Genomic DNA, 16,611 nt, shown 5'->3' with positions numbered 1-16,611 from the left:
ACAATGCAGCTCTCAGGAAAAAGAAAAGTATTTGTTGCTATGGCAACAAAATGGGGGGGTTATGGCTCCATGCCATTTCTAGTCAATACACAAAACTCTCCTTCCTGGGAGGAAGAGAGAGGTCTAAAGGGAGTAGGGTGGGGGCAAACAGCAGTGCTGCTTGAGGCAGATACACCAGGACAAGGGAAATCCTGTTCTAGGTGCCAGAAAACCCTTCATCCCTTTGGCTAAATTCCTTCCTTCTGCTTCCAGAGTTGTGCAGGGAAAAGGCAGGACCATGGAGCAGAACTCACAGAACACACCATACAGTCAATGTACCCATGAATAAACAGTCATAAAGGAAGCCACAGGGGAGAATGGTATGGAATCACTGCCAAGAGGTCTAGATTTCAGGGATGTGGGGACGTCATCTGAGAAAAGTCCTCCAATATTTCTTCTTGGAAGGAATCTTGAAACTCCTTCTCAATTTTCAGTTTTGTTTCCAACTCCAAATTTGGTTCTTTTAGCCTAGAATATACACACTTCAATAAGCAGTGTGAGGATTGTCCATAAATCCAATCTGGAATGGTCAAGGAACAACATGGGCACGCAGCAGAAATCCCTCAGTACAGGCCTTGCATTAGGACAGGTAATCCCTCACATTATGACATCTACCAGGGAAATGACCACCCAGGTGACACACATTTTTCCTAAAAAGGCATATGATGCTGCTCAGTCTCAGATTAAAAGAAGGGGACATGCTTGGAGCTGGGGTCTCTGCTGACACGCCTTCTACTTTAGAAGGGAGTACAACCACAGGAGCACAAAGTCGTTATCTGGCCAGGCTATTCAAATGACAACAATTTCCTTTGCAGCAAATTCCATGTGTATATCCCAGTCTTTCCAGCAAAAAGCCACAATGTGAAAAGAGCCAAGCTGAGGGATTACACAGCTAGCTAACAATGACAAGATGATTCAGGACAAAAAGCTACCAAAGTCTGCTACTGCCTGTGGAGCTGGCATACAGTATATTCACAGAACAAACATGAAGGTAATAGGCATAACAATTGAGATTACAGCACATAAGCTATCCATTATAGTTGCTATTGTACACCTATAAAAAGTCCACATCACATCAAAGAAAATAATTATCTTCTATATATTTAATTCTCTAAGGCATACCCGTGGCTAATCCCATGCATGGAAGCTCTCCGAGAGTTTGCAAGCAGAAGCACCAGTGGGGATTCATATATGCAGATAGGGAGAAGGAGCCTGTGAGAACAGAAGTGGCCATGGCGGTAGTGGCAGCGATGAAGGGCCCAGTCAACTTCTGCTGCTGCTCCTGTGGGGAGGAGCAGGGGTAGGGCTCGGGTGGGGAGGTAGCTGGGGATAGGGGGCTGCAGCTTGGCCAATAGGTGCCAGCAATGCTACAGCTGCGACCAAGAGTGATGAGGGGGGCAGAGTAAAGGGATGGAGGAGTGATCAAGAGGGGTGAGGGGGATGGAAGCAATGGGATGGAGGAGCAGGAGTGCAGCTCAGGTGAGGGTGAGGAGAATTCTGAGGTGAGGGGGGGCTGTGGCAAGGGGTGAGGGGAGCAATCAAGTACTAGCATGCAGATGCTCTGCGCAGGATAAGCTAGTTCTGAATAAAAGGAAAGTGGGAGGCTGTGATAATATAGTGGGATATTCTATTTACTTCAAGGATAAAGGTAACATGTGCCATCAAGTTGACTCCTGGCGACCACAGCACCCTGTGGTAGTCTTTGGTAGAATATGGGGGTGGGGTTACCATTGCCTCCTCCCATGCAGAATAGTTGCCCGTATTATCTAACATTCCTGCACCAATCAAGTAGGAAGGTCTCAGGCTGCTGAGAAAGGATTGCAGTTTATTAGCCTACTTTCCAGTAGGCTTATGAGATCACCCGGCATCTGTATATGTGCCCTCAACATCAACTTCACAATGCCTGGACCAATATGAACCAAATTGGGTACAGTTGTAGGGACACCTCAACGGCATAGTTTGTGATGACATCATCTACCCCAATCCAAGATGGCAGACACGTAAACTTTGGAGGTGCAAGTGCGCTTACTTGTGAACCACTTAACTGATTTGAACCAAATTTGCTACAGCTGTAGGGACACATACATATGCCTAAATGGTGTGGTGTGTGATGATGTTATCCACTCCAATTCAAGATGGCGGCGGTGTGAACATCTGAGGCTCAAGCGGGCTACTTTGTGGACTGTCTAAGCGATTTAAACCAAACTGGATACAGTTGCTGTAAGTGACACACAGGGACACCTCAGTGGCAGTTTGTGATGATGCCCTCCACCCCGATCCAAGATGGCCAACACATACACTTTGGAGGTGCTAGCTAACTTGTGAACTGCTTAACTGATTTGAACCAAACTGCTACAGCTGTAGGGACACATAGGGGACACCTCAATGGCATAGATTGTGACCATGTCATCCAACGTCAAGATGGTGGACACATAAACATTTGAGGTGCAAGTGGGCTAACTTGTGGACAATCTAACTGATCTGAACCAAATTTGCTACAGCTGTATGGACACATAGAGATGTCCCAATAGTGTAGTTTGTGATGATGTCATCCATCTTGATCCAAGATGGTTGACGTATGAACCTTTGAGGCACATGTGCACTAACTTGAGGACTGTCTAACCCATTTGAACCAAGTTTGAGACAGTTGTAGTGAGTGACACACAGGGACACCTCAATGGTATAGTTTGTAATAATGTCATCCACCCTGATCCAAAATGATGGATGCATGAACATTTGAGGTAAGAGATCTAACTTGTGAACCTCTATTTGAATCAAATTTAATCCAGTTGTAGAGACAGTGAAAGGAAAGTAGGCTGATTAGTTCTTACTAGAACAACTTTTTTTTTAATTATGGTGTAATTTTTATAGAACTCCTTCCCTAGTTTCACAGTGTGTTGCATATTAAATGTGATCATATTTATTAATACAAAACTATCAGAAGAATGTAGGGATTGCCCTCTCTCTCCCAGATCTAGCTATCAGTTGGAAATGATCTCTTTGTGCAGATAAGAGCAGCTAATCATAGGATGAGTGGAGAGGCAACAGGTTCTGCTTGTTGGGACAGAGCCACACATTATCCACAATTGTACATAGCAAAATTGCAGTGGATGCTTCTATTTGAGAAAAACAGCTTCAAGAGGAGTCAATTTAGAACAAAGCAGCAGGGGAAGGAGTGGTTAAATTTCTATTTCCCTTTCCCAAGTGGCAAGATTCAAGGTACATGTTTATCTTTGTAGAAATGAATAAAATTCCCTCATGGGGGAAAGCAGCTTCAGTGAAGGAGATGCAAAGGAAAAGTGCTGGATTAAGCATCCCTTTCACCACTGTTTTTGCGCGACTCATTGCCTGTTCCTGAACCCATTTTCCTTAACAGAAGTGACTACTGAGGTTTTGATATATGTATTGCATGGAATATGGAATTCTGCTTCTAGATGGACCAAAACCCAGAGACTTGCATTTGGGGGTGGTATATAAATGTTAAACAAACTAACTAACTAAAAAATAAATTTGGTACCCAGTAGACACCAAACCCAGACTGGAATAATCCCCAGCACCTCCAGGGATGTTTCTGCTTAAAGTAGCCCAAAATGATGCCCTCCTAAATCATTGTTCTAATCAAAGAAATTCCATGGGTGGAATTGTGGGGAATTCTTAAATAATGAATTCAAGATGAAGTTTCCCTTGATATGAAAAATTATGCCCCATGTTATTCAATTTCTGTTCCACAGACTGAATTTCTATGCTAACTGAGCAAAGAGGCACCTTTTTAAAGTGGTGATTCTCTTTATTTAGCAGGGGGAGAGCAACTGGCCCTATCCACTCCCAGCACAGCATCCCTCCAGTGGCTGTTGCTGGTGTCTGTCTAATGTTTCTTTTTTTAGACTGTGAGCCCTTTAGAGACAGGGAACCATTTTATGTATTTATTTAGATTTATGCAAACTACTCTGGGAACTTCTGTTGAAAAGCAGCATATAAATGTTCACCATATTCGTATTTGTCGTATTCATGTTTGTATGTCCCTCAAGACTACCCTCTTAAAAATGTGGATATTGGAGTTGGATGCAGCTGAAGCACACCGAGATACAGTCTGTGGCTTCTGTTTAGAACTTCATGCAATTGTATGTGTATTGTTGATTCTGTGTGGTTTATCAATTTGCAGATACTTTATTTTCAATTACACTGTGACCTCTGGTTTTTGTAGTTTCTTGGGAGCCCCCTCCCTCTCTGGTTGTTGTATAGACACTAAGTAGATACACTCCTGAAAGATTAGCTCAATATCTTTGGTTGCAGCTGAAACCTAGCTTGGCTCATGGTATATAAACATTTGATTAGACAGCTGCACAAGCAGCTGCATAATTAAGCCATGAACACTTTTCGCATGGTACCGTGGCATTTTCTTTATAAAATCAATAGGAAAATCTCCTTCATAATGTTCAAAGAAATTTGATGAAAAATAGTTGCATCACAAAGCAATTTAAATAGGTTGACTCAAGGAATAATTTCACCATTTCCTTCAGGTAAATAACATACTTCAAAATTGTCTTTATGGCAGTGGGACTGAAAACCAAGGGGAAAGTCTGGGAGCATGATATTTAATTATAGAAACGCACAATATGCACCACTGTGGAACTTTACTACTAAACCTACCACAGATGTTAAGGCTGGAGCCTTCATTTACAGTTTCCATGCTTTCTGGTATGTGAATGAGTTTGTAAAAGCCTTAACTTTTCTCTCTTAACCCTTGGTCAAAATCAGGGTGGACTGATAAATATGAGAAGGGGAAAAAATAAAACTGCATGTTCAGTGTTCCATGTCTTTGAAGAACACAAAGTTGTATGGGTATTCTGAACACAACATTTTATGAGTATTTTCCCATTCTGGGGTATGATCTACCCCAATTTCAACTGAGGTTTAAACCAAGGTTTTTAAATTTTTAGAATATATGCAATGGCCACATTTGCACATAACGTGAAACTGCAGTTAAAAACAGGGCAGAGGTTTTAAATTGTGAACATCCAAATGCGTGCAACTGTGCGTGAAACCACGACTGTGGTTTTGTGGCAAAAGTGACCTGAGGCTTGCCTCACCAAACTCCAGTTTTAACCTTCGATTTGTAGTGTGTTTCACCACCATAACCTGAGGTTTTTTGGTGGCAACATTACATATGAACATGGACGGTGCCATAAGCACAGTGTCATTCAGTTTCTGGACCTGTAATCATACAAATGGTGGCTCAGACCCGTACCCGCTCCATACATGCAAAACTTCTCACTGGCTGCCTCTCCAAGCACTAGCCCTGCGGGCCCCCCCCCCCCCCGTCTTTGTCCCATCCTAAGCTTCAAAGCCTGTCAAATGGAAAAGTCACACAGGAGCATACCTTCTCCCCACTCTGTCCCTTGCTCCCCACTCCTGGCAATCAGGAGAGAAAGCGGGCGGGATGGCAAGACGGGCACTATGTACAGTCATCCCTCTCCAACCGTGGGTTTCCTAGTCATGGTTCTGAGTATCCGCGACCGGGAAATTGTGGCAAGTCACGCCAACTGTGATTTTTTTTTTTTTTGCAATGGGGGGGGTACTCCTCTCACTGACTCCTGGTGATTTGGGGGGACCCCCCATTTTTCCACTGTATTTTGTGGCCCCTTTGCAACCGTGATTCCCCTAACCCCATTTGCCACTGATTTCATCAGTGGCTCTCTTGGCACAAATTTGCCCACTGCGAGGTTTCCCTGGAACGGAAGCCTCATGGTTGGCGAGGGATGACTGGACTTTGCTCTCCAAAAATGAAGCTACAAAGATGTATGTTCACAAGCACATGCACTTGAGGTGGCAACATAAGCAGGGCAGCCCCATTAGAGCACTGGCATGGCAACATATGGCAGGGTGGCAATACCCGGGGTCAGCTTTAAAAGGCAGGCCCACCCAGGCATTCTCGAATGGCTCAAGCCTATATTTTTGTACAGTGATGTTGGGGAAGGGGGGCCCAGCCTCTCCCCCTTAGGAAAATGTGTATGGCCCCTAGGCTTACTCATGAGAAGGGTCAGGCAGCAGTGAAAGGGGCAATTCCTCATCTGTGATGAAGATGGATGTTGTTCCTGAACGGACCGCTCACTCATGAGACTGTAAAGCTATGGAGACACTCCTTCAAAGCTTATGAGAAGAACTACAGTATCTGTGGGGACAGGGGTGTCGAGCTGAATCGCTAATAATGTGCAATGACATCCCCTACTCTCGTGGATCACTGTCTCACAAGAGTGCTAGGCCACAGAGCAGGGCTGCTCAACTTCAGCCCTCCTGCAGATGTTGGTCTACAGTCCCCATAATCCCTGGCTATTGGTCACTGTGGCTGGGGATTATGGGAGCTGTAGTTCAAAAACAGCTGGGGGGCCTAAGCTGAGCAGGCCTGCCATAGAGACATGCATGGGGTCATGCTGCCCTATATAGGTTGCTCTATACAAACAAGCTGTGGGGACAGGTACCCTGGCAACAGTTCTCCCTGTCTTGGTGACTGCTGTGAAAAAGCTGACAAAGTGGGCCCTCTGCCAGCCCGTCCACCATTTGAACATGTCCATCTATGATTTTGCCTGGAATGGCAAAATCAGGGCTCCCCTCTCCCATGATTCTCTGTGATGGCAGATCTGCATACAATGCAACACCAACCCAAACCCAGGAAATTTGAATGGGAGTAAATATCTGTCCTCGGTCCCAGTGTTTCCCCAGTCTGCCAACCCAGCTACACCTGGATAGATGGAGTGTCAAAATCTCCCTGGAGAGGAGGAGATAGCTGTGCAAAAGTTCAATCATTAACCAGAGAGGCCCCACAACAACAACAACAAATATTTATACACTGCTTTTCAACAAAAGTTTCCAAAGCAGTTTACATTGAAAATAATAAATAAAATAAAATAAAATGGATCCCTGTCCCCAAAAGGCTCACAATCTAAAAAACATAAGGTAGACACCAGCAACAGTCACTGGAGGTACTGTGCTGGGGGTGGATAGGGCCAGTTACTCTCCCCCTGCTAAAGAAAGAGAATCACCACATTAAAAAGTTGCCTCTTTGCCCAGTTAGCAGGGGCAAGTGGGGGCCCCTTTTGGGGGTTAGCTCAACTCACGAGCACGCAGTCTGATGGAAGACTGAAGGCTGGCGAGCCTAAGGTCTTCTCCAGTAGACTGGCTCTCTCATGAGAGTGCTAGCCCCCCAGTGGCAAGCCGCCACAGGGGCAGGAGTGTGGTTTGGTCTCCATGGACTGCTTTGCCGGGGTGAGCCATCGCAAGAGCATCCTTAGTCACAGCAGGCCAACCCTAGGATCCCTTGTAAGACTCCGTTCTTACAAGGGCGGTGGTGAAATTGCTGTCAGAAGGAATGGTTGAATAGCATGGCATTTAAAGGGATTTAAATGTCTTTTCCCTGCCGAGGGCGGGCAGACCATTCTGAAAAGGCATGATCGCACTTGGCATGCCCCCCCTCCCCTTGAAGACTGTGGCCAATGGCTGCCACCCAGGAGATGTGCCAATGCCTTGCCCACAGTCTGGTGACGTGAACACTACGGAGCTTGTTGGGATGCAACCTTGGTGGACCAGGAAGAAGTGGGGGGGCTCTCCTGCCCTGAAAATGGAGGTTGTCAGACGGTGGTTGGACGAACGTCTGTGATTTGATTCATGGTTAGAAAAATTGACTGTGGGTTCGCCAACCTCCATTCATGTTACATGTGGATATGGCCAATAACTTATTACTTGGAAATGCATTCAAACACTTTAGGTTTTACTGCCTTTCATTGTCACTATTGAGCACAAATAACTACAAACCATACATATTAAATAATCTCCTCCTATCACAGATGCAGTGCTTTGCTCAGCACGCTATAAAGGATCTGGATGTTTGTATTGCACCGCACCACGCTGTCATGCACTGGCCCTTCCCAGTAGGATTCCTGTTGCACTCTGCTGTGTATCTTCTGCCTACACAGCAGTATGCTGACCTTACATTCTTTTCTTGTAACCACTTTCTATCAAAATGTCCACAAGCTTTCCTCTTCAAAGACCATTTAAATGCTGGTCCCTATGCCCCATCATGAAAGTGCTGGCCGTTATCAACCAAAAAGAACAGAGTAAAACTCAGGAACTTTTCTAAAGAAGCTGTGTTATATTAAGCGCTCTAAGGAGAGACATGTGCTGGAATCTTATCTGCTGCCGGTGCCAGTATAAGTATGCATTACCCCAGCTCAGCTGCTTAATTGGATTATTACAAACAGGCATCTTTTAAGTAAATTACAGCCATGCTAAATCGGGGAGTTAGCATGGTGTGATCTAGGAAGAGATGTACTACAAAAACAAATGAGAAATGCTTTTCAGACATGGGGGCGCAAAAGAAAAACCCACCCCATGACCAAGGTGCATGTTAAGTCCAAGCTGGGAAGCACCAAAAAGCAACCAACAGTACTTGTGGTATATGGTAATTCACCCAGGAGAAGACAATTTGTGGGGAATGATAAACACTACTATGATCCTCATTTTTTCCACTAGGCTTATTATGGACTTTCACATAACTTTAGCATTGCTGGGGAGCTTGGAAGTCTTCTGGTCCAACCCCCTGCCCAGAGCAAGAATCTGCTATAGCTTCATCAGTTCTTAAAGCTTGACTTCAAAATCTGCAGAACTGAAGCCTCCTGATCTAGCAGCTTGGTTTAGTAGAAGGACACTATATTAGGGCCTTATGATTCTGATCTCTTGATGAGAAGTCTGCATTTCCCAAGAACAGAGACAAACACATCAGAAAGAACTGAACAAGCTTCCACGTTCTTAGTCGGGACTTCTGGGCAGTGTTCCCTCTAATTTTTTTCATCCGTGCACTGAATTAGTTTTGTTCTGGGCGATAGTATCACGGTATTGTGTGCGCATGTACATTCAGAATGGGGCCTTCTTGATTCAGCCTAAGCGGGATCTATAATTAACTGAGTGGACATCAATAAAAAGACTTGTGCGTGTGCACCCATGCACACTCCTCAGAGGGAACACTGCTTCTGGGGAACTGGAAAGATTACTCATAATATTTATATTCACAGAAGTATTACACTGCTGTTACTTTTGGATTTGCTAGGTTTCAGCAAAAGCAATAAAAGAACCTTGAAGACCTGTGTCACCTTGAAGACAAACACCTTTATTGTAGCAGCTGTTATTTAACTTAGCAAGACTAAGAAGATTTTGTTGTTACCAGTTACTGCTATCATCAGTTGTTACTGCGCTTACCTTACTCATTGAAACTTTTCACTAGAGATGTGCACAGCGCCTCCCCTGCGAAGCACTGAACTGGCTTGGGTGCCAGCGTTTGAACTGGCTCGATGGGGCAGGGAGCGGTTCCCTTAAAAAGCAGGTAAGGGGCTCCTTACCTGCTTGTCCCCGCCCCGCTGCTTTTCCACTGGGGGCGCCCATTCTCCAAATGGCCACACGGGGCTGTTCCCTGCAGCCTCTGCGCAGCATTGGCGGCCATGTGTGCCAGCCATGTGTGTGCCAACACTGGGCAGAGACTGCAGGGAACAGTGCTGCAGCCCTGCGTGGCCATTTGGAGCGCGGGCACTGGGGGTGGAATAACAATGGGGTGGGGATGATCAGGGAAGGAGCTCCTTGCCTGCTTTTTAAGGGAACAGGTCCCTTTCCCACTGGCGGGTGCGCAAACGGCTCGTACACATCCCTACGTCTCACAGACTAATACCTGTTGCATTTCATGATCATTTGACTTCACTGTTTACAACCTTCTTTCTGTATGTGCATGTATATTAGTTAGACACAGCCATACAACCCCTACCTGCGTACACACATGCCTGTCAACTGAGAATTACATTTCATGTGATCCATGAAAGTTTATGCCACAATAAAACCTTTAGCCTTTAGAGTGCCACAACACTCTTTGCTGTTTCTATACAAGCAGGAGGCTGGAAGGAAATTTGATCCTGATGGCAGAAATGTTGTGCCTACAGAGATAAATTTGATTGGAAGGGGCACAGGGAGATACAAGAATACTGGAAACATCTCCATAGCTAGCTGAAGGCCTAGCGGGGAGCAGAGGCTGATCCATGTAGGATGCCGATAACCAGACGCTCCCAGATGCCCACCCAGCACAACTTCCCCTCACCTGCTGGAGCTATCTCCACCACCCACAATGACAGACAGGAGTGGCTAAACCTGCATACAGACTATGGCCAGTCCCTGCCAAGTTGCACTCACTGGTCTGGTGCCAGGAGAAACTGCACACCCTCCAACTACCAGTGCCACCCAGAATCTCAACTACCCCCGACAAGAAATGAGGGCAAAGTCATGGAAGGAGAGAGCTAATAAAATGCAGACACTGCCCTACTTCCAAATCTCCTCCAATAATTCCCATAAGTGGGGCCCACTCCTCATCCCACTGCTTTTCAATCATATTTCAGCTAGAAGCAGGCTGAAAGACACAGCAGGGAACCTCGAGATCCTGTGTGTTCTATTGCTTTTCTAGGATGTTTCAGGTTGTATCTTAGTTAAGATTAGACAACCTTAGCTCCAAAAGAGTCAGGGAGACATGGGTAGGCAAAAGAGAGGCACAAACTCAAAGCATCAGCAGCTCCACAGACTGCTGAAAGGACCAGCACTGGTCCATGTTCCAGTGGCTGAGAAACACTGTTCTAGTGCAACTATAGCTTAGTCAGACTGAGCCAGCCAGTACTTTCACTTCAAATGTGGACAAGTTACTCTGTACAGAAATTACTGCTAAGTAAGCACAATGCATATGTAATCAGACTAGAATTGTGCTTTTTTTTTTTTTTTAGAAGTTCAATTTGGTGAAAGAAAATCCAGATGGAATGTTAATAGGGTCTATGTAAACAATCTATCTCTGAATTGAATTGAATTGAATCTAGGTTACAGGGCATGTCTGCAGAATATGGAATTTAAGAAGCACAAATAGTGAAGGAAACAGAAGAGAGGGATTCACAAAGTATAAATAGGTAGAGAACAGGGAATGAGATCTATGAGGATGTGTGCAAAGTGAAACAGTTACCAGTCTACATACGGCTGCCTAATATATATTAAGTACTTAAAGGCCAAGTTGAAGACAGATCATCCTGGAGAGAATCTATCTATGTGGTTGCTAAGAGTTGACACTGACTTGATGGCACTTAATCAATCAATCAATCAATCAATCAATCAATCAATCAATCACCATCTTTAGATTTAAAAAAACCATGAAAGAGATGCAGCAGATTGGTACTGAATAGCAGCTTCTTTGATCCACAGAAAAGTTAAACATCTCCTGATCCCTTTGTATATACAAAGACTGATAGAGCACCTAAACGCATGTATGACCCACAAGAAGTAGAGTCTGTCTACTGGGACAGATAGAGCTGGAATACCATGTCATTTTGTATCAAAAATTCCTGCAATCTCCACTGCAGTTATAGGCTCTTATCTATGGATATATTGTTTTGAAGATGTCACATGTCTCTAATAGCAAAGAGGTCAAGGAAGATTTGTTGATTAACAGTTATGATTTGACATGTGCCTGGTGCGAGACAACTCTTCAGCTACTGTAGTCTTCCATAGTCATGTATGTGCTTGCTTGCTCTCTCTCTCTTTCTCTCTCTCATTCCAAAGAGGATTATCTGTTTGGCTGGCTCAGAAGCTTCCACAGCAATAAAAAGGAGAGGAGATGGTAAATAACACTTTGCAAATGGGTTAGAGAGGAGAAAATACTTCATAGCTAATGTGCACAAATCTCTACTCACTGAAGAGTCGGCAAACCTATTCCATGAAAACTCCCACTTCCTGATGCTTTGAAAATCATAAACATGTTTACAACTTTAAATCTTATCTTTAAATAAGATTAAAATAAGACTTTTTAATCTTTGCATCATATAATGAAACACACAATGGTAGCTCGTGTGTGGGACCCAGACAATCAGAGCATCTCTGAATAGTGGAGACAGAAGCAAGCATTTGCTAAAATGGCTTCTTTTAGCAAAATGGTAGCTGAAAATGACCTTGGAGGTCATTTATGGCCACCCAGGAAACTGCTGATAGGCTAATTTTAACCCTTTTTGTATCAGCGAATAATGAGGATGGGTCTCCGTCCATAGCTGGACCGCAGATACGCAAAACGGCAGGTGCCAGGACTGCAGATGATTAGGGCCACCTGTACTTTTAGGGAGTAAAGCTCCTTGGGGGCATGGGCCTGGCTTGCTTGCTTGCTCTGTAAAATGTTATCTTATTCATGACAAGACCATGTTACTCATTTTGCTCCCCCACCCTCTCTTTTAATGACAAGTTCCTGCCTGAAGGTCCACAATCTAAGTGAAGTTAAGAAATCTGGGAAAGGTGGAGAGGCAAGAAAGACAGAAAGAAGTAGGTAGGGTTGTTGTTTTTTAAGCTGCACACGTAGAACTGATTGATATGCATGCATATGAAGAAGCAGTTCTTCTGTTGATCCTCATCATCACCACCCCCTGCCAGCTCATTCAACCAAGAGTAATGTATGTTGAAGCAGCCCACATCCGCCAAGAATAGGGCCAGTTTTCAACTTGTGTGGGTAGAGAGAAAGACTGACCTATAACACCAAGGAAACATCCCATTTTCAGCACATCCATTTAACATTTCAAGCATCCAATTAATCTTGGTAACTATTAATATCCACTATTTCTGTTTCTTAGGGTACATTCACCAGATTTGCAACATGCTATTTATCAGCACCAGAGCACCCAGGCACAACTCTACAAATTCAAAGCTCTCTTAAAGGGCCACAAAGCAGCCACGTCTCACATGCTGCAGCACAGCAGCCTCTGCAAGAGACAGGGGGTGGGGGTGCTGCTGCTGGTGGGTGACAATGACTTAGGACAAGGCCTCAGAAGCCTTTGGCCTCACCAGACCATCTTGTCTATTTGGCAAGTAAGATCTCCTGCCTGGCCTTTTCAAACATGCTCTTATGGTGATTCTTGTATGAACCAAACCTACTGAAACCTGACAAGAATCAGGTGACTTCCTGCCTAATTATTTTTCAAAAATCTCAGGCAGCACAGAGAACGTCTCTAAAAGCTTAGTGCCGTTACTTATGGTTGCTTAGAAACCGTAACCCAGTAGCTGTTTAAGAGTTGGGAAACTGATTTCAGTTGCAACTGAAGGCCAAAGTACATGGGAAATCTGTAGCTAAATGTTTGGATCCAAGGAATGACTCTGTGTTGCCTGTCTGGGGAGGCCCAAAGCAGTCAGCTCACAATAGTGCATTTGTGCAGAATGTAGGAATAAGAATGGGTGTCCTTTAAGCATTACATTACAATGACTTTGCTAAGTCAGGAAGCAAACTGAAGAGAGAATCAACACATATTGGCACACTTCCTGATTTGCCCACACATTTAAACTGACTGGGGTAATATGTGCAGAAAGAGCTTAAAATAAGATTTTAGTCCTTTGATAAAGCTGCCCAAACCATTGCATTCCTGAAGCTACTTCCCACAAATGTACAAAGGCAAACAAAACAATTTAGTCAGGATATTAAGAGCAGCAGAAGAGGCTGCTCTATTATTCACCACAATAAAGCTCTCCCAGGAAAACTGCTACAATTACAATGTTCTGAGGCATGTAACAGATTATAGCTCAAATCACACAATCTGCAAAATAAATTCAAGACAGATTGGCTAAATTTCAAACAATATCTTTTTAACCCTATGGGAATAATGCAGCCCTTGCAGAATGCCACTTTAACGCATTCACAGTAAAACAAGATCATTTCTAGATGGCAGAGAAGGGAGAGATCACACACTACTTTTTCTGACTCTATGTAGAACAAAGAGGAACCTGAGCAACTAACAGAAGTAACAGCGGATCTTCCATAACTAGTCAGACCATTGGTCCTGCATCCTGCCCAATAAGGACCAAAGGCTTCTCACAGGGGCGTAACTACTATTAGGCAAGGGGAGGCGGCTGCCTGGGGCCCCCCACGCCTCGAGGGCCCCCCCAGAGGCAAGTCACGTGACTATATATTGTGAAGTGTGTGTGTGTGTGTGTGTGTGTATCCACGAGGGGCCCGTTTTAAAATGTTGTCTCTGGGCCCACTGCAGCCTTGTTACGCCCCTGGCTTCTCACAGAATAACTGAAGAGACTGCACCTCAATAAAGGATCACAAAGAAGAATACTTTCTTTTCTCTAATGCTGTTTCTTCGTTGCTTGCATAAAGGTAATCTGAATGTTTTTTCATCCTAGGAGTTTCAAATAATAACTCATTTTTCTTCTGTTTTCCATTTTAACATTTCAGATTGTCACAAAAGATGGTAAAAGGTATATCAGTGTAATGTTGTAATTATCAAGCACAGAATGCAGATTCCTAGAAAGGAATTAATCTCACAATCTACTTGTTATCCATTCAACATACAAGATAAAGTCTTCTCTCATAAGAACAGCCCTGCTGCATCAGGCCCAAGGCCTATCTAGTCCAGCATCCTGTTTCATACAATGGCCCACCAGATGCCTTTGGGAAGCCCACAAGCAGGAGGTGAGGGCATGCCCTCTTTCCTGCTGTTGCTCCCCCTGCAACTGGTATTTAGAGGTATCCTGCCTGTGAGGCTGGATGTTGCCTATAGCCACCAGTCTAGTAGCCATTGACAGAACACCTGTCCTCCATGAATATGTCTAAGCCCCTTTTAAAGCCATCCAGGCTAGTGGCCATCACCACATCCTGTGGCAGAGAATTCCATAGATTAATCTTGCACTGTGTGTTATCCACTGAGACCTTCAAGAAAAACACTTTCATGAAGTAGCAACCACACATTCACATTTCTAAAAACCTGATGCCCCCCCCCCATGAAAGCTTTTGAAAATAATAATTTGCATTTTGTTTTACAAAAAATCCCAAAATTTCTTAAATATAAATGAATGGGATGCTTTAACAACTTCTATGGAAACTTTTACCAGATAGATTTTGACAACATAATGGCTGTGGATCAGTGTTCCCTGTAACAGGGACTTCCCAGATGTTGACTATAACTCCCATAAACCCCAGCATGCAAAGCATCTTCCATATATCTTTGTTTCACTTCAAAATGTGAACAAGGGAAATGAGACCTTGGGAAGATGTAGCACAAGGAAATGGAGGCTTTGCAGAGTCACAAATAGAAGGAAGTGAAGAAGACTGGCTTCTAATAAGGGCAAGCCACTTTTCCCTTCAATCCCATGAATGTTTCATATTTACAACATAATGGAAGGTTTTATACCACTTTTAATATTTCAACTAGGACTTTCCCAAAACATTAGTGCAGAACAATACCATGGGGTTGTGGAAAATGTAGGGAAAGCACTCGGAACACTTAGAAAATGCCTACACTCCTTGTGATGTACCCAGCTGAACAAAGCCCTCAAGTCTGACAGGTTACAACATAGAGCACATCTGAAGATCTATGCTCTGGCAATACATGCGGCAGAGAAGCAATTCCTTTCTGCCTTCAATGCATCTACACATTCATGTCCAACTGAGTCGTCTGGGGTTGTGAGAAAGCTAATATAAGCCCCCTCCCCCCTGAATCCAAGGTTACCTTCTGTGGGGCTTTTAATGGTCTTTTCACAGACAAAATCTCTCATATATGGGCCAAACTGGATTCTACAATTAGGGCAGAGTTTGTTATGGATGTATCCAGCAACTTCTCTTAGGGGGTCAGACTGCATCACTTTCAGCTTGTGACCCCTGAGGATGTGGACAAGCTGTTTCAGACTGTGCGTCCTACCACCTGGTCTCTTGACCACCTGATCACCTTTCCCAACTTGGTTTGTTTTATCTATGGCTTTAAATGATAGCTTTATTTCATTCAATCAGATTGTCAGAGAGGGTCTGGTAACATCATAAATGCATCTCTAAGGGAGGGTTAGGGTGCCTCCTTGTCTTAAGGATGCTACCATTAGACCACACTTGAAGAAACCCACATTGGATTCCCTCAGAGTTAGGCAACTATAGGCCATATCTAATCTCCCAAGCTCGGGCAAGGTGATTAAGAGGGGAGTGGCTGCTCAGCTCCAGACATTCAAACCGGCTTTCGAGTGGGCTATGGGGTTGAGACTGCCTTGGTTGGCCTGATGGATGATCTCCAATTAGGTACTGACAGAGGGAGTTAATGTAACTCTTCTGATCCTTTTGGATGTCTCGGCAACTTTCAATACCATCAACCATGGCATCCTTCTGAGTCACCTGAGTGAGGTGGGATTAGGTGGCTCTGCTCTACAGTTCTGTTCCTACCTCTCTAGTAGATTCCAGATGGTGTAGCTTGGAGACTGCTGCTCTGCAAAGTGAGAGCTAAAGTATGGAGTTCCACAAGGCTCTGTACTGTCTCCAATGCTCTTTAACATCTACATGAAACCGCTGGGAAAGATCATCAGAAGATTTGGTGCAGGGTGATCAATATGCTGGTGACACCCAAATCTATTTCTCCCTATAAACATCACCAGGAAGTGACATAACTTTTCTAAATAGCACTTACATTTATATACCGCTCTAAATGCTTGCCTGGAGGCGGTAATGGACTGAATGAAGGATAACAAACTGAAACTGAATCCAAATAAGACGGA

The 16,611-nt window shown here is 44.2% G+C and overlaps 1 protein-coding gene across 1 annotated transcript in view; it reads right to left on the bottom strand.

Moving 5' to 3' along the window:
• GNAI2 (G protein subunit alpha i2) overlaps window positions 1-16,611 on the bottom strand; it is a 178,480-nt gene that overhangs the window by 24,816 nt on the left and 137,053 nt on the right. The window lies entirely within an intron of this gene.

Source organism: Hemicordylus capensis, chromosome 2 (assembly GCF_027244095.1).
Source record: "Hemicordylus capensis ecotype Gifberg chromosome 2, rHemCap1.1.pri, whole genome shotgun sequence".
Lineage (NCBI taxonomy): Eukaryota > Metazoa > Chordata > Lepidosauria > Squamata > Cordylidae > Hemicordylus > Hemicordylus capensis.
This window is presented reverse-complemented; position numbering and strand designations above follow the sequence as displayed.